Source organism: Alligator mississippiensis, chromosome 6, assembly GCF_030867095.1.
Source record: "Alligator mississippiensis isolate rAllMis1 chromosome 6, rAllMis1, whole genome shotgun sequence".
In the NCBI taxonomy this organism is placed as follows: domain Eukaryota; kingdom Metazoa; phylum Chordata; order Crocodylia; family Alligatoridae; genus Alligator; species Alligator mississippiensis.
The window spans coordinates 34,627,733-34,645,928 of record NC_081829.1 but is presented as its reverse complement, the minus strand read 5'-3'; the positions used below and the strand labels follow the sequence as shown (position 1 = coordinate 34,645,928).

Genomic DNA, 18,196 nt, shown 5'->3' with positions numbered 1-18,196 from the left:
TTAAGCAAGGCATTTGATATGGTCTCCCACAACATTCTCACAGGCAAGCTAAAGAAGTATGGACTGGATGAATGGACTGTAAGGTGGATAGAAAACTGGCTGAAGCATCTGGCTCAGAGAGTGGTAATCAGTGGCTTGATGTCTAGTTGGCAGTCAGTATCAAGTGGATTGCCCCAGGGGTTGGTCTTGGGGCCCATTTTGTTCAATGTCTTCATCAATGACCTGGAAGATGGCATGGAATACACCCTCAGCAAGTTCGCAGATGACACCAAGCTGGGGTGAGTTGTATATAAACTGGAGGCTAGGGCTAGGATTTAGAGACACCTTGACAAATTGAAGGGTTGGCCCAAAACGAATCTTATGAGGTTTCATAGTTGGTAGTGTCATTAAGGACCTGAGCAGATCATCAAGTCCGACCCCCTACAATGGGCAGGAAAGAATGCTGGAGTCAAATGACCCCAGCTAGGTGATTATCTAGCCTCCTTTTGAAGACCCCCCCAGGGTAGGAGTGAGCACCAATTCCCTTAGAAGTTGGTTCCAGATCCTAGCTGCCCTGACTGTGAAGTAGTGCCTCCTGATGTCAAGCCTGAACCTACTTTCAGTCAACTTGTGGCTGTTATTCCTAGTTACTCCTGGTAGTGCTCGGGGGAACAGGGACTCTCCTGTTCCCCACTGGTGCCTCCTGGTAAGTTTATAGACAGCCACCAGATCCCACCTCAGCCTTCTCTTGTGGAAGCTGAACAGGTTCAGGTCCCATAGCCTCTCCTCGTACGGTCTGCTCTGCTGGCCCCTGACCATGCGAGTGGTCCTCCTCTGGACCCTCTCAATGCTGTCCACATCCCTCCTGAAGTGCAGCACCCAGAACTGGATGCAGTACTCCAACTGTGGCCTGACCAATGTCGTATAGAGGGGGAGGATCACCTCCTTGGACCTGCTTGTGATGCATCTGTGGATGCATGATAAGGTGCGGTTAACCTTACTGACTGTGTCCTCACATGGGCAGTCCATGTTCATCTTGGAATCAATAATGACTCCAAGATCCTTTTCTGCCTTTGTTCTGACAAGAAGGGAGATCCCCAGCCCATGGGTATGCTGCTGGTTCTTTCTCCCCAGGTGCAACACCTTGCACTTGTCCATATTGAATCCCATCCTATTCTCATCTGCCCACCTCTGTAACCTGTCCAGATCTAGTTGTAGCCTGTCCCTCCCTTCTATCGTGCCCACCTCTCCCCACATCTTAGTGTCATCCACGAATTTGAACTAGGTGCTTTTCACCCCCTCGTTCAAGTCGCTGATGAAGATAAGGAACAGCGCGGGCCCAAGGATCAAGCCCTGGGGGACCCCACTGACCACGTCCCTCCAGGTCAAAAATGACCCATCCACCACCACTCTCCGGGTGTGGCCCTCTAGCCAATTTGCGACCCATCTGACTGTGTAGGCATTGACGCCACAGTCGCCAAATTTTTTAATGAGAATGGGGTGAGAGACAGCGTCAAAGGCCTTCCTAAAGTCCAGAAAGACTACGTCCACCACGACACCTGCGTCTAAGGATTTTGTGACCTGGTCGTAGAAGGCAACCAGGCTGGTCTGACAGAACCTGCCTCTAATGAACCCATGCTGGTTGCCCCTAAGTATAATCTCTCCTGCTGGGGCCTCACAGATGTGCTCCTGGATAATTTTCCCAAAGAGCTTCCCCAGGACCAAAGTAAGACTAACAGGTCCTCCTTCTTCCCTTTTTTGAAAATGGGCACCTGGCCAGAGCACCATGAGTGCTCGTAAAACCATGCCAGGGGTCCCACAATGACCTCTGCAATTCCCTCACCACCCTGGGGTGGAGAACATCTGGACCTGCTGATTTGAACATGTGCAGCCTCACAAGAAGTCCCCTAACTAGGTACTCTCTGACCCTAGCCCTGGTGGTGCCTCTCCCGAGTCCATCCAGAATCCCAGTGGGGGGGATATCCTGGTCCCTGCTCAGAAAAATGGAGGCAAAGAATTTGTTAAAGAGGTTAGCTTTAGCGTCTGGTGCAACTACCAGATTGCCAACCATGTCTTGCATGGGCCCCATGTTACTTGGTGCCTTCTTTTTACTTTCTATGTATTTAAAAAAGGACTTGTTGTTTTCTTTGATCCTGGTCACTAGTCCTAGTTCTCTCTCTGCCTTAGCCTTCCTAACAGCCCCCCTACAGTCTTGAGCAATGGAGTTATAATCCTCCTTGGTGATGGTCCCTCCCTTCCACCGGATGCACCTTTTTAGCTTTCAGACATTCCTGAATGCCTTTGGTGAGCCATGGGGGCTTTTGAGCACTCTTCCTCCCTCTGATTCACGTTGGGACTGTCACCCTTTGGGCTCGGAGGATCATCTCCTTAAGGAACAACCACTCATCTTGGACTCCCAACTCCCCTACCCTCTGGGACCTCAGTGCCTCCCCAACTAATCTCCTTAACTCACTGAAATCAGCCCTCCTGAAGTCAAGGGCTGCTGTCTTGCTGCAGGCCTTTGACACCCTGCCCTGGATGGTGAATTCCAATAGGCAATGATCGCTATCACCCAGATGGTCAAGAACCTGCAGTCCCTTCACCAGGTCGTTGCCTGTGGCCTGAACCAGGTTCAACAAGGACAAGTGCAAATTCTTGCACTTTGGATGGAACAATCCCTTGCACCAGTACAGGCTAGGGGCTGACTGCTGGGCAGCAGCTCTGCAGAAAAGGAACAGGGAGTTACAATGGACAATGAGCTAAATATGAGCCAGTGTGCCCTTGTTGCCAAGACGACAAATAGCATTCTGGGCTGCATTTGTAGGTGTGTCATCAGTAGGTCAAGGGAAGTGATTATGCCCTTCTATTCAGCACTAGTGAGGCCACATCTGGAGTACTGTGTTCAGTTTTGGGCCCCCCACAATTTGTGGACAAATTGGAGAGAGTCCAGCAGAGGGCAACAAAAATGGTGAGGGGCCTGGGGGACATTGCTTATGAGGAAAGACTGAGAGAACTGGCCTTATTTAATGGAGAGAAGAGGAAACTGATAGGGGATTTAATAGCAGCCTTCAACTACCTGAAGCAGGGTTTGAAAAAGGATGGAGCTAGACTGTTCTCAGTGGTGGCAGATGACAGAACAAGGAGCAACGGTCTCAAGTTGCAGTAAGGGAAGTTTAGGTTAGATATTAGGAAGAATGTTCTCACTAGGATACTAAAACACTGGATAAGGTTACCCAGAGACCTTTCCAACCCTAACTTTCTATGATTCTATGACTCTAGTGTATGAATATGTTTTCTGATCCCATTAGAGCAGTGATTCTCAGCCAGGCTGCAAGGGCACCCAGGGATGTCATAAGATCCTTTGCAAGGTGCCGTTAGGTGGGAGAAGACAAGTAGATAAGCAAGCACAGCCTCAGGCTTGGTCCCCACCTGGTTGTTCCTCTACCTGGCCCCCTGGAAAGAGGTCAGCACTGTAATAAGTTTTGGGGGGGTTTGTTTAACTGGGGTGCTACTCAGTTCACAAAACTTATGAAGGGTGCCTTGAGCCTAAAAAGGTTGAAACCCATTGTATTTGATGGCTGACTTTTCAATATCTTTATGCTCTAAGATTCAACAGAGTATAATACCAGATCCATCAGGCATAAAATAATATCACAGTAGTATGTGTACACATATCCTAGACACAACTTATTAGCTACTTTAAATATCCAACTATCTGGTAGTCTCCCTGAAAGACTACCAAAGAACCCAAAAAAGAAAACACAACACATCTGACATTCAGAAATGTCATTGGCTTCTTGCCCATATAAACCAGTTTAAATTTTAAGCATAAAGGGCATCTATACATGTGCTGGAGGTGGTGGTGGGCACTTTAATTACAGTGGCTCTCAGACCCACTCTAATTAAAGCATCCCACACTTCAAGATAGAGACAGGGGTACTTTAAAGCTTTAACATGCCCCCACCACCATTTTGAAATGTGGGAACGCTTAACACAAATGATGCGGAGACTGCTGGAGTACGCTAATTGGCATGTTCCAGAGGACTCCATTAATCAAGTCTACTCCAACGCACTCAAATAAGCACATATTGTTGCAGAGTTCCATCATGTGTATAGACACCCAAAGTTTCTATAGATTCCTTTCCATTCCCCAGTCTCTGACTTTATTTCTTTGACATCTATCTACTAACTACTCCTCAGATACTAACTTACCTTTTAACCTAAGCCCTTGTCTCTCCAGCTATAGTGCCATTCCCACTTATACCTGACTTCCTCTTTGAAATCCTCCAACTATATACAAATGACATTTCAATGTATCCCTTACGTATTCTAATTTTCAGTCCATTTAACCATCTAACACCATCAAATCATTCTAACAATGATTCTAACCATCAAACCATTTAACACATACACCAGACTAATTAACTTGAACCATAACTGGGTGCTGGTTTTAGAACATAGTCATTACACTACCCTTCTCATTTGGTCCACACCTAACCCACAGACTGATGTTAATTTCATGGAAAGGTATTTCTACTGCTAGAAATGTAACACCTGTCAATAGCCATAAAGATATTATGAGCAGCACAGCATATTTAAGTAACAAGTGAATTAGGTAAATAAAACTCATCTGCTTAATACTCAATAATACTTTCAAATTAAAAAAAAATACAGTAAAATTAAATGTTGATTTTGGACAAATTTCAAGGTTGAGGAGATCATGATGATGTTTGGAAGTAGGTTTGTCGGTTAGATTCAATAACAGAAAGGCCAGATCTACTACTGGTTCTGTTACTAATCAACTCCTGACCAAGTGAAGCCATTTCTTTTTGCTTGATTTTACCCATATGAACTGGTATAACACCTTGCTATTTTTAGCGTTGTATAGAGTTTGTAAATAGTGTCATTTTGCATAGGAGCTGAAATTTACAGCACAATTATTAAGTATAGATAAAATAAACATATAATATATGCTTCAATCTCATTATGAGAAGGACAGAGATAAAAGGAAGGATCCCTAATATTTGCATATATCAGAATTTGAATAGCCCCAATCAAAAACCTGTTTGTGTCAACAGAAAAATACCCTTTAAATCCTTTAGGCTGACTATGGCCCATGGTTAAAAACCACTTATGTAGATCATCAATTATTGCATATGAATCTCCCCAGTAACTATGACTTGAATAATCAATACCATAGCAAATTTTAACCATTTTTCTTCAATGGTACAAAATTATAAGCCACATCCTAACCCTGGCAAAACTCCTGAATAAAGAATGAACAGAACTAAACAGAGACTTTATAGTTTGACCACACTGAATTTATATGCAGTTTCAGTGGCTCTGCAGAGGTTTTTAATTCTGACATGGCTCCACATTAGTGTTTTGCCAAATCACTGCTCCTTTTGTGACCCAAAGACCTATCTGTAAAATTAAGATGTGTCCTGGTTGTAGGTTGTCTGGGAAAACTTCCAAAGACAGTCTTCTTCTCTCCAAGACCACAAAATGCAATGAGACTGTAATTCTCTCTCTCCTCAATCAGATTACAAATAAGTAGGGCTCATGGAATGCTCTTTTCTGTTTACAGCATTACTAGTGAACCACAAACATGGGCAAGCACAACACTGTGGAACAGCAAGCATTAGATACTAGAATGTGGTATTTCCTCACTGGTGAAAAACAATGCAAAACAGAGAGTTTTCAATCTACTGAGAGAGTATTTAACATATAGTCTCTCATGTACATTGGGCATCCAGTGGTGCCAACTCTGAGGGAATTAATGCAAGGATCCAGCCAGAACTGAGGAAGGGAAAATTAATCACGAGTTTCCAAGTCATATCAATGAAGCCTATCTCCATGGAGGCTGTAACAAACCAATCTACACATGAAACCAAACCCTCAATACTCATATTAGTTTTTGATGATTCAGTCCTCTATAAAAGAAAAGGAAATCAATGAGTCAATTCAGAGGTGACCAAGAAAAAATTCTGGAAGAACAGCTACAGTACCCAAAAGTGTTTTTGAAAAGCCACAAAAAAAAAAAAATCACAAAGAAGGAGAAGAATTGTCATGCGTGTACAAAGGAACATGTAACCAGATGGAAAACACATAGAAGAAAGCATAGGGATATAGTATAAAAACAAACAAGCAAGCAGCCCCTTTCCCCCTTTTACCTGGTGAGGTCTACTAGCCTGTAGAATAGCCCATGAAGAGAAATGGAAAAGGCTCTTTACTGCTCAGGACACTAAGAACTAAATTGGACTGGGAATGCACATTGTGAAGAAATTCAGATACAAGATGACTTAAATGGTTCTTTCCATCTCTAACTTCTATGATTCTACAAGTAATAATCCTAGCCTGTTACTCAATTAACTCAAAATCTGTAGCATTTTAGTCACTAATTTTTCACTGAAAACAAACAAAATCTTGTTACTGCATAGCTCTTTGTAATAGATGAGATACAGTAGCTCAAATAAATGAGATAAAATAAGTCTTATGTCAGAGCCCTCCAGCTGATGGCCTCAGTCTGAGGTTTCATTTGAACAATGTGAAGATATTTATGCTGGTTACAAGAGGACTTCAAACAGCCTCGTCTACTAAAATTGTTTTAAAGGAATATTATACATGACATCATCTAACTGTGACTACATTAAGTCTGTGCTATTATTGTTAATCAACTTAGAATATATCTCTGTAGCTATTTTTAGAGGCTTTACTGAGGTTTTCAAGAGAGCAAACAGTAGCTCCCATTTTGGCAAGGATGCCATGATGTTCAACTATTTCCAAGTAGGATCATTTGTCCTTTATGCTTTTTGGTTCGTTAGCATTTCCCAAGTTCCCTTCTTCTACTCCCATATATCAGTTTGTTCCATGGATAAATGCCCACCCACTCACAACAAGAAACACCATGATACCACAAGCATTTAATTAAATGATGGAATACCAATCACATGCCAGGTTCTAACTGTTGTAGATTTAGGCTCTCCTTTCTCTTCTCATTCAGCACTCAAGTGAATTACTCTTACAATTATGGCCAGATCTCAGCTAGCAGTAGCCACATTTTCATCACTTGTAGCAGCATATGTGGGACAAAAGATATATTATAGGATATTTTATCTTCTGGATACCAGGTGCTGAAGTTGGACAAACCCCTGACTGCAAGAACAAAGGGCTGCATTTCACAAGGGGCTGGGCAGCAGTTATTTCCACCTACTCTAGTCCCAAAACCTGACTTGCAATTATAACTGCAAAAAATATGCAGAACAGAATGTCATATTTCCTAAAATTCAGATACGCTTTCTTGCATCTAAAGCAGGCCCTTAACTTTATATAGTAAATTTTAACTTCTTCCAAGGATTCTGTTTTAATTCATTTTCAAATTACATTGGAATTTAAAGCTGAGATTTCCACAGAGGGTTTGAAGAGTTAGGAAGTCAATTCACATGGCATCTTTATCCACTTGAATATCCTAGCTTCAGTCTTTTAAGTCAGTTACATGTAGGCAATATCACAGAGCTGATGGCATGTAACAGTCTACCTCATTTGTACATGCACTTGGGAAGTACAAGAAATTGGATGATCTGTTTTAATAGGCAACTTGCACCCTGTTTATCAACATCTCCGAATCTGGGTTAAAGACCTCCCCAGTGTAGGCTTTCTGGAGAGATTTCCAAGGATCCTTCAGCTGACTGGACTGGAAAAAAATAATCTTTACCAAAGTAGATCAAGGTTTCAGTTTTTGACTTAAGATAGTTTTTTTTTTTTTTAAACATACAGTAATTTTTTTTTAATGTTAACCTTGAAAAGGTGAGAGCTTGTGTTCACATCGTTTCAATTGATGAAATAACTTAATTTACCCAGACCACTCATCCAGAAGCAACAAGTATTGTGAAACCATCACTGAGTAACAGCTACACAGAAAATCTTAACAGCAGCAACACCTCTGTGCCATTTGCTGCCCTGTAGAAGACTGATGTCACTGCACCACATTAATCTATTAGCATTGCACCACAATTATTAAGAGAAAAAACTAGAGATGCACCGATACATCGGTCCAATATCGGATCAGCACTGATATAAAGAAAATTGACAATATCGGAAATCAGCCTGAAGTGGCCAATAAATGCTCGTGCATGTGCGCAGCTGCAGCACAGCACGCAGGCAGCGAGGAGCACAAGCCCGGCAGCTTGGAGAACTGCATGCAGCCAATAAGTGTGGTGTAGTGGAAGGGGAGGGTGGAGGGAAGGGGCGTGGGGGGGTAGATCAATGCCCCCCGCAGTAAGGGAGGGAGTAGGGTTGGGGCCAGTGTAGACACTGCCCAGTTGAGGCGAAGCGGGCACAGGATGGAGCCACAGCTCGCCTGGGGGAGCTGGGGGGGAGGAGGGGGGGCAGCTCCAGCTGCTGTGCGCCGCTCATCCGGTGGCTTGCCCCACTGTTGCTCCTGCTCTTCGGCCCCAGCCCACAGCTGCAGCCTGCCCTACTCCACCCTGCGTAGATCCAGGGGCACACACCCTCCCCTCATGCCCTCCCAGACAAGCAGTGGGAGCAGCATCAGGAACAGCCGGATGAGTGACATGCAGCGGCAGGAGCCCCTCCCTTCCTGCACCCCCTGGGACAAGCCGCAGCTCCATCTGGTGCCCACCCCACCCCAGCTGTGCAGCACCTACCCCAGCCCCACTCCCTCCCTCACTGCAGGGGGCATTGATATGCCCCCCTCCCCATGCCCCTTCCCTCCCCTTTCACCACAACAGACTTACCAGCTGGACTCAGCTGTATCAGAAATCAGATCAGTATCAGCCGATATTCCTCCTTAAAAATCAGATATTGGTATTGGCCTCCAAAATGTCTACCAGTGCACCCCTAGAAAAAACCCTTCAGTTTTTGTATGATGCTTAAAAGCCTTCTTCAGCATCTTCTGTTTAGATATTCTACACCTGGTCTGTGTGACAGAACACCCCTTTGGGTGTCTGTCACTAAGGGCTGGAGCAGGGAGCTGCCAGGTAGCTGATGAGATCGGCTATTTTGGAGAGCATCCATTTTGGCAGGCTCACTCAAATACTAGGACCAAGAACCTCTCCGGTGTAAGCTGGGTCAGAGTGCCAAAACCCTTGCCCCCACCCCTTCGGGTGGGTTACTGGGGGGGGGGGGGCAGGCACGCAAAGTAGCTGCACCTGAGCCCTATGGGGTTGGACCCTGGAGGTGGGCCAGGCATGCTGAATGAGCAGCACTTAAGCCCAAGGGGGTGTAAGACCCCGGGTCCTGAGAGTTGCAGGGTGGAGTTGTGGGGCCAGTTAAGCTCAGAGAGGAGCAGCCGAATCCTAAGTGGTAGAAGACCCCAGGCCCTAGTGTAAAGGGGTGGAGTAGTGGCCCAAGAGAGGGGGGTAGTGGTCCGGTGAGGGGCCAGGGGCAAAGTAGGCCCATCGTTGAACAATCGCTAAGTCCCATTCAGGTGAGGCTCATGGGAGAGGCCCAAAAGACTGTGGCAGGGCTGGCCGAGGGGTGAAGAGAAAAGCCTGAGGATCTCTCTGGAGTAGGGCGGAGTGAGTGTGGCCTGGATAGGCAGATTGTAAGAGGCCCTTGTGAGAGAGGGGCAGAGTGCAAGAGGCCTCTGTGAGAGGGGGGTGGTGTGTCTGTGACCTGAGAAGGCAGCGTGACAGAGGCACAACTATGTGTCCAGTTGGACCCAGCTTTCAACCGGAGATGGAACACACTGCGAGACATCAGCGAGGCATGGGACACATGTAGGGGTGCTAGGAGCGTGGACTTATCGCCCATGGTCATTTGGGCACATGAAGAGCAGCCTCCCACTTATTTATCATCTCAAACACTTATCAACAAGGCATGGCAGGAAAACGAGAGGTGAGCGGTTTGCCCAGAGACAAGGGGTGGGGCCATACTGATACTGGGCCTGGAAGGTGCCTTTTGTCACAGTCTGATTTTCTTTCAATGGAAGAATAAAGGAGTAACTCCATGAAAATAGATGTAAATCAACATAGGCAAAAAAAGAATCCCAGTATGGATATTAGAAAAAGAAGTAAGTTAAAAGCCTCCTATTGTGCATCTTCCAATGACACCTCAGACTAGCTTTTGCTATTTAAGCTGTATTTGTTTAAGGGGTCTGTTTCACTCTCGTACACATGTAACTCTCATTACCTTCAGTAAAAATTATGCATGCTCATTGTGGCAGAAATGCCACCGTCAGTGCCCCTCTCCAGAGACCTGTCTCTGCCAGCCTGAGAGGCTGGTGTTGAATCCCTCAGGGCGGGGATCTCCTACCTTGTCTACATGACAAAAGCCTGGGGCCTGAATGCTCTGGTCACCTGGGCAGGGGCAGGGAAAGGCCCAGCCCTGCACACGGGCCCAGGTAGCCAGGGATGCTTGGTAGATTGGTCTGCTTGTGGTCAGTACTGGCAGCTTCAATTGGACCGGGCTGCTGAGGTCAGAGAGGTTATTTAAGGGCCCGGGCCAGGAAGAAGGCAGCCATTAGCCATGCGGTCATCCAGGTGAATCTGAAACTGGCTCTCTCCTCATCACCACATGCTCCAAGAGTGACCTGCCTCCAGAGGAAACTCCAACCACCTCTGGACGATGCATGCGAGTAAGCTGCTCAAGATCCGATTAGATATTTAGCTTACAGTAATTCAAATGTGCGTTTAAACGGCTACCTCAGCCACCCTGGTTTGCTCTATGGGATTCCTTTGATATTCCTCTAATATTCCTATGATACTGCTCTACCTTTTACCCTGTTTCCGCCCTACCCCCTGTAATCAATAAATTTCTCCTTGTGACCGGTGTGGGAGACTTATTGAGGGGTGGGTCTAAATTATGCCTAGGAGGGCCCTTAGGTCTGTGGACTAAGGGAGACTTTCCTAATAAGCCCCTGACTTGGGAAGTGCCCCAAGTGCTTATATTGGGTCTAGGACCCATTGGACTATCCAGCCTGTGTTCTCCAAGGTGCGCAGAGCCAGAATTGAGTCCAGAGCCTTGGATGGTGGCAGCGGGAACCCCAGGCTAGTGGGTGTGCTCCAGGGAATGGGTCGGCCAGACGTGAGGCACCCCAAGGGAGGCACTTGGAGCCTGGAAGGTGGTCGGGCGCAGGGAGGTGGGTGGCTCAAAGCAGGAGCGCCCCCTACTGGCCTACCACACGCATCATCAGCAGACCACTCTCCAGAACATCTAGATCTCCAAAGTATTCATGGACCTATTACAACAGTTTTTAAGAAGAAAAGCCAACAAATGTATTTGGAATTTTTTCCTTTAAGCAAACATTACAATGTACCAGATACAGGTATAACCAGATTCTCAAGTATGAAAGCAATTGTCAAAAGAAAGCTCGTATCTAATATATTTAGGCTAGTGAAAGGAAAAATTGATAGCACAAATACGTTAAAAAAATAATTTCATTATATCTTTCATGGGCTCATGGGAAAAATCCTAAAGGTTATAAACAAAGGAAAATTAAAGTAAGTTTTTACCAAGTGAGACATTTCACTGGTGGAAGGCCAAAAACCTCCCGCAACACTTGAAACTGACACAAAAGAATCATTAACTTATACAACAGTTGGGCTAAATCAAAAGTACAAACAGTTAACTTGTGAAACATGTTTCCATATACTGATCTCAAAGTGCTTTAGAAAGGTGGTCACCTATTTTCATTTACAAATGAAGAAACTGAAGTGCAAAAAGGTAAAGTGACTTGACTATATCTCATCCAGTGCACCAAATGCCATGATGGAAAATATGTAGGAGAAACCAAACAACAACTGTGCACCAAAATGAACGCACACTAAAAATCTATCAAAGACAAAAATACCCAGCTACCTGTGGGGGCAACCTTCTCCGATCTCTCAGTTCTAATCCTCAAAGGGAATTTACAAAACATGTTTCGTAGATGAGCCTCCGAACTTCACTTCATAAATCTACTGGATACAAAAAATAATGGATTCAATATAGATATTGGATTTATGACACATTACAACCTGTCTAACATCTGATTCACTAGGTACCTGCCAGACCTGACTTCTTACACTTTTCTTCCCCTCCCTCCCAACACTTTTTTGCCCTTTGTCTTCCTAATTTACAGCTATTTCCTTTTTCACAGACCAGCTTCTTTTCTACCTTGAATTACTACTACTGTAGAGTCTCCCTTACTCACCTTTGGCATTCTTTTCTCCCCACCCCCCAACTTTTCCCCCCTCCCTTCCCTGCTCTACATTTTGTTTTCCTAATTTCTAACTATTTACATTCTCACTAACATTCTGTCACACTTCTAGCTTCTCTCATTCCTTGGAGTCTCAAAATAGCAGAGACTTCCTATGCCTGAAGAAGGGTGATTGCATCTGAAAGCTTGCTATGAACTCTTTTCCAACTACTCAATTGGTATAATAAAAGATATCACATCTACCCAAAGAGCCTTGCCTGCCTTGACCAAAATCACAAATAGAAGAGTTGGGAAGAACTCTTCCTAATCCTAGTCTGATACTCTTTTGAAGTATGATGTTGATTACTCACTGACTAATCACAGTTTAATGTACCATGAGATCAAAAAGAATCCTATGACAACAAATAAGTAATTCATTTCCTTAAAGGCACAGACACGAAAGTGGTTGTCTAATATGTATAGGCATGTCAGTCATTAAAAAGCTATCAAACACTATGTGTGCTTAGAACACTTGCAGTCTTGCATGACCAACCATCTCCTCACAAGACCCTTCCTGTTTTTTCATCTCAAGGCATTTTTCAGTAAATGGTTCTAATCTGCTTAAATACTTGTAAGGTTACCAGTTAACAACAGATGCAAGAGAGTTGTTGCTGTATGCTCTATAACTAGGGACCTACCGAAATTGTGAGTCTACAATTGTTGCAGAAACTGCAATTTTGAGCAGGCTCCTTTTGGACTATTTGAAAAAGCATGCGCTCCCTGAAAAAAAAAAAAAAAACTTACTGAAAATAAAATGCTAGCTGCCTCTGGGGTGCAGCAGTCCTCATGGCTGCTGCAGTCCAGGTATAAGGTATGCTGGGGGGGAAGGAAGGAGGAGGACTGCCAGCACAGCAAGATGGCTGCCTCTCCTGCCCCTTGCTGCTGATTGGCTGTGAGGGCTGCCCATCATATGGCCCTGCCCCCCTCCACCAATTGGAAGCAAGGGGTGGGGCTGCATGACAGACAGCCCTCACAGCCAATCAGCTGCAAGGGGTGGGGCCACTGGGGCTCTTTGGCCAGAGACATAGGGGGATCCCACCACACCTGGCCCATGGAAGTGACTGCTGGTCCCATGATCTGTCTGTAAAATTGGCCAGCAGCCACCTTGAGTTTGGTAGACCCTTACCAATAACTACTGTAGTGACCAAAAGGCACCTTTTCATACTTCCTAGCGAGTTCCATGCCACTTCTTTACATAGTGCCTTTACACTTTTTCATTCTGTTATATGCTCTCCAAACAAGATTTTCCACATTAAATCTAAGATTTCAGCTAAAATAAACGTACCAAAGTATCTTGCCAGCACTCTTATGCACTCCTTGCAGGAACCTACTCTGTAAGAGAACAAGCCACTCAGTTTCTGAAACTCTGTATTTAAGTGCATAGGTCACTGTCTCATATGTGTAAAATGCGATTTCAAGAGGCACTTTAAAAATCTATGTGAAGAGTTAAGTCCTCACCTAATTGAAGGGAAGGGCTACTGATGTCAACAGCACAGGATTCCACCCAAAGTTATTTAACTTATATTGACTCTGTACCTACTATAAGATACAGAGACATCAAGCTAGCAAACACTGTCTCCAAACATGTACTAGTCATTGCAGTATATTGGCTGGAAACTCAAATCAGAGTTTCCAGCCAATACAGGGGGTAGGGTTTAGATGCTACCTTGAAAACACCCTCTTTTGATTTTCTCTGCTTTGTACATCCAGGAGGCAGGTCAGGTTCATAGATTCATAGATGCTAGGGTCAAAAGGGATCTCAAAGGATCATGAAGTCCAACCCTCTGCCAGTCGCACAAAAAAGTGCTGAGGTCCTGTAACCCCATCCAGGTGCTTGTCCAGTCTCCTCTTAAAGATCCCCAAGGTAGGGAAGAGCACCACCTCCCTTGGAAGCCTGTTCCAGATTCTGGCAACCCTTACTGTGAACTTCTTTCTGATGTCCAACCTAAATCTACTTTATCAGCTTGTGGTCATTTTTTCTGGTTATTCCAAGGGGTGCTCTGGTAAACAGAGCATCTCCTATTCCCTGCTGCCCCCTGCCCCCCCCCGTGAATTTGTATACTGTCACAAGATCCCCCCTCAGCCTTCTCTTGCGGAGGCTGAAAAGGTCCATGTCCCTTAGCCTTTCCTCATAAGGCCTTCCCTGCAGGCCTGTAACCATGTGAGTGACCCTCCTCTGAACCTTCTCAAGGTTGTCCACATCTTTCTTGAACTGCACTGCCCAGAATTGGACACAGTACTCTAGCTGCAGCCTGACCAGTGCTGCACAGAGGGGGAGCATCACCTCCCTGTTTGTGATGCACCTACTAAGGCATGACAAAGCGTGGTTAGCTCTGCTAATTATTTAGTCACATTGACGACTCATATTCATTTTGGAGTCAACAACGACTTCAAGATCTTTCTCCTGCTACGCTGCTGAGAAGGTCATCCCCCAGGCTATAGGTGTGCTAGTGATTCCCTCTCCCTAGATGCAGCACCTTGCACTTGTCCTTGTTGAACTGCATCCTATTGTTCTCTGCCCACTTCTCTAACCTGCCCAGGTCCACCTGGATTCAGTTTCTTCCCATCAGTGTTTGCTTCGCCCCATAGTTTGGTGTTATCTGCGAATATGGACAGACTGCTTTCCACACCCTCATCCAGGTTGCTGATGAAGATATTGAACAGAATTATGTTATGAATTATGAAAAATTATGTTCACCCAATTTTTTCATAGTACCTTGGATATTTCAACAATTATGAGTCTCAGGCCTCAAAATTTCTATTAAATATTTAGTCCACTTGTATAACTTGTATTACAGTGATTAATTGTGTAATTTGAGCTGCTACTGCTTTGGATAAGAAATAAACTACCTCTCAGTGGAGCACAGAATAAGGAGGGGCAGAAATTATGGTATTCTGAACAATACTGTAGGCAGCAAGTGTACAAACATACTAAAATGGAAAAAATTGCTAATTAAAACTATTAATCACTGTTATTGCATAGTTATATACTGAACAAGCTCTTACTGCATTTGTACTCAAAGAACTAAGTGTGTCATTACAAAACACCCTACCATGAATTGCAATTCCCTGAGTTGTAATGGAGTATCATAGGAAAATAAGGCTGGAAGGAACCTCTCAAGGCTCATTCTTGACTAAACCATTCCAACCAAGGGTCTGTCCAATCTGCTCTTGAAAATTTCCAAGGATGGAGATTCCACAACTTCTCTATGTAACCTGTTCCAATGCTGGACCATACTCGTAATCAGAAAGTTCCTTCTAATCTCCAACCTCAATTTCCTCTGCTGCAGATCGAGGCCATTGCTCCTAATCCTGTCCCATTTAGCCATAGAGAAAAGCCCATTTCCATTCTCTCCATAATCACGCTTCAGGTATTTGAAGACGGTTAGCAAATCCTACCAAGTCTTCTCTTCTCCAAGCCTCTAATCATTTTTGTTGCTCTGCACCAGACTCTTTCCAAACTGTCCACATCCTTCTTGAAGTATGTGGCCCAAAACTGGACCAGGGGAGGCCTCCCCAGTGCTGAATAGAGCAAAAAAGAATCTCTTCCCTTGATTTACAAGTGACACTCCTGTTAATACAGCCCAGTATATTGCTGGATTTCTTGTTGAAAGAGCACTCTGCTAGCTCATATTCAGCTTATGGTCTACTGTAACCCCTCTGGTCTTTTTCTGCAGTACTGCAAACTAATCAATCATTTCCCAGTCTATATTTGTGCGTGCAATTATTCCATCCCATGTGCAGGACTTTGTACTTGTCGGATCTCATCTGATTGAATGCAGACCATTTCTCCAGTCTGTCCAGCTTATTCTAGATCCTGGCCTGGCCCTCCACAGTGCCTGCAATTTCACTCAACTTTGTTCTGCCTGAAAATTTGCAAAATTTCCAAACATTTCCAAACATCTATGTCACTGATGAAAATGCTGAATAATACCAAACCAGTACAGACCCTTGGGGAACCCATTTGTTACCTCCTAACTAGCCGTTCAGTCATTGATAACTACTCATTGAACATGATGATCCATCTGATTATACATCTACCTTATGATATTTTCATCTAGTCCAGTAGTGCTCAACACTTTGGCCTTGTGGACAGATGAGCAACACAGGGCTCCTTTGCAGACCAGATTGGGCCCTGGAGACCCATCACAGCCCCCTCCTGCCCCTGCCAATATTGGGCCCTGAGGTTTTGGCACCCCTTTGCTGCCCTCCCCACCCCCTCCAATGCCAGGATTGGGCTGTAGTGCCCAGCGCCACCCCTGCTCAGCCCTGCATGGAATCAGGCACCAGATCCAGCATGCAGGACCCAGGGTTCTCTATGGTCCTGGACATCTGATAGCAGGGAAACAGTGCTACTGCTCCCCCACTGCCAAAGTTTTGGACCAATGGGGAGCCCCAAGAGCCCGATGACAGCACTGCAGGCTAGATGTGACCCGAGGGCCAGAGGTTGAGCACCCCGATCTAGTCTGTATTGCCTTAGCTTGTAAGTGTCAAAGCAAAGCCAGCTTTCCTATGATAGTCATTCTGTTTACTAGGCCAAGCTTTAGCAAATCCACTTACGTAGTCAGGGAGGAAAAAAAAAGAGAGAGAGAGAATGTTATGAAAGGGTCTGATCCCAAGCCCAAGTCAATGACAGCCTTTCTATAGACTTTGAAGCAGGCCTTAATTTCTAGTTGTCCATTCAATTTCTTATTTCTTTCCCCTTTACTGTTTCATCCCTCGTTATAATATCTAAGAACTTCCTGATTCCCAAGTTATATTTTGATATCATAAGAGCAAAAATAAAACAAGGTAATTAAGTGAGCAAACTAATTTGTAACAAATATACATTCATCATAAAGAGATTATTTTGTCAAGCAGAGCTCCTGCCTTTCAACACAAAATGAGTATCAGCTTCTAAAGAAAGACAAAGAAATACAACTTTGCTAGCTCACCCTATTCATCATTTTCCTAGCACCATAGCCACATTATAATAAGGTTTTCTTTACGTTACACCTGACTATTTCATTAATGTTTTCTAATCAATTTTCAACAGAACTCTTTTGCATGCAGTATTAAAAAAACCTCACTTTAATAAAACAGCTGTTCTATCCTTTTATTTGTACAGGTTTTTGTTTTTTTTACATTTGCTTTAACTTCCTGTAATAGCCCCTTCCCTGTTAATCCCTATGTAGCCAGCATATTACATTTACAATGTACATAAAGAAAGATGGAACAGGTGCCCAGCTCCCTACTGTAAGCGTGCCTGTCATTACATGCTAAGATCATTAACAGAGTTTTTGACATATGGATCTAGCAGTTTGCTAATAAATCTAAAGGCCTGATGAAGAAAGATGCCATAAGTCCCCAGGAAATTAAAAACAGTCTGGAGTAGAGAAGATGATGTATATCTATAGCTGTGAGTAATTATAATCACTACCTAGCAGAAACAATTTATCTATTTGAACATTTTCTATAGCACTCATGATTCTCATATCTAAATGCTATCTAGGTAAATGAATTCTGTGCTTCATTCAGACTGGACTTAAAGAAAGGCCCTGCTATTCACATCCAACAGATTTTCAGACTCTGCTCTGACCTGCCACAATAGTAACCTCATAACTAGGACAACAGAATCTCTCTTGTTGTCACATACAATCCCCAACTTGAATATACATTAATAACCTCCAGCCTCTCCAGGAACATAACAACCAATTCAAGGCAGCTTCAGCGTGGACAAGCCTGTCCCACCTTACAGGCAGTCCCCCAACCTCAAACAATGTCTCTCCAGCAACAGACTACCTAACTCCTAATCTCACCAAGGTATCAGGCCCTGCAATGGCCCCGTATGCCAGCTGTGCCCCCTCATTAATACAGATTATAACTGGGGCTCATTCACCTGTTCCCTACCAACATCAAATATGCCATCACCTGCTTACTGTACCCCTCTGTCAACACTGGACAAATGGGACAAACATGAAAGAATAAATAGACACCGATCTGACAATGAATCCAGAACTACAGAAAAGTCTGTGGAAA

The 18,196-nt window shown here is 44.4% G+C and overlaps 1 protein-coding gene across 1 annotated transcript in view; it reads right to left on the bottom strand.

The window, feature by feature from the left end:
• The window catches only part of RET (ret proto-oncogene), a 185,612-nt gene that overhangs the window by 149,550 nt on the left and 17,866 nt on the right, over nucleotides 1-18,196 (bottom strand). The window lies entirely within an intron of this gene.